Source organism: Galeopterus variegatus, unplaced genomic scaffold, assembly GCF_000696425.1.
Source record: "Galeopterus variegatus unplaced genomic scaffold, G_variegatus-3.0.2 Scaffold443, whole genome shotgun sequence".
Lineage (NCBI taxonomy): Eukaryota > Metazoa > Chordata > Mammalia > Dermoptera > Cynocephalidae > Galeopterus > Galeopterus variegatus.
The window spans coordinates 70,178-71,024 of record NW_007726554.1 but is presented as its reverse complement, the minus strand read 5'-3'; positions in this window follow the sequence as shown (position 1 = coordinate 71,024).

Sequence of the window (847 nt, the reverse complement as noted above, 5' to 3'; positions counted from 1 at the left end):
TGCACATCTCCCTCCAATTTATTCAGCTGACAAAACTTCAGTCGTGTGAACACGACCCTCCACCATCTCCTTGCCAGAATTTTTATTTGGCTCTTTTTCCAATCTTCCAAGTCACTTTTTGTAGTTACAAATTCCCTCGTAACATTTTCTTAGATCATCTTTTAGTCCTGAGATCACCTTTTATTAGTTGTTTCAAAGTCAGTCTGATCATTTTCACCGCTGAGATCTTTGTGAGCTGTATTTGTTGGTTTTCTTTTCTTGCTGCTTCTAAGTCATAGTGTTTGTGTTTTCATGATGTTTGGTTTGTATTTTCCCTTATGAACCTAATGAGGTTCTTAAGATTCCCTGATGCTGTGCCAGACATTACAGTTGTAGAAATAATTTTTGGTGTGGGATGGAAGTATCTTTTTCCAGAGAGAATTATACTTTGCATCTGCCATGTGGGTGGAGGTATAAACAATCTGAGGGTTCATGAGCCAGAATTTCAGACTTCTGGTGTCCTGAGTCACCTGGAGAACAGATGTACCTCTGTCTTGTGGTTACTACTTGAGTTTGTCATTGCTTATGTTTGGCATATTTGGTCTTTGACTTTATCTCCTGGCCTGTGATGCTGCTTCATGCGTGCTGAGTGGGATCAGCAAATGTCCCCAAGGACAAAAGACCACTGGACTCACCTCCCCAGGCTGTGCCCTCTTCAGTGTCCCAGCCATGTTTTTCCTCACAACCTATGATTTCACTGATTTTTTTAATTGAAACATAATTGATGTACATATCTGTGGGGTACAGTGTTGAATATCAATACTTGTGTGCAATATGTGATGCTCAAATCAGGATAATTACTATATTT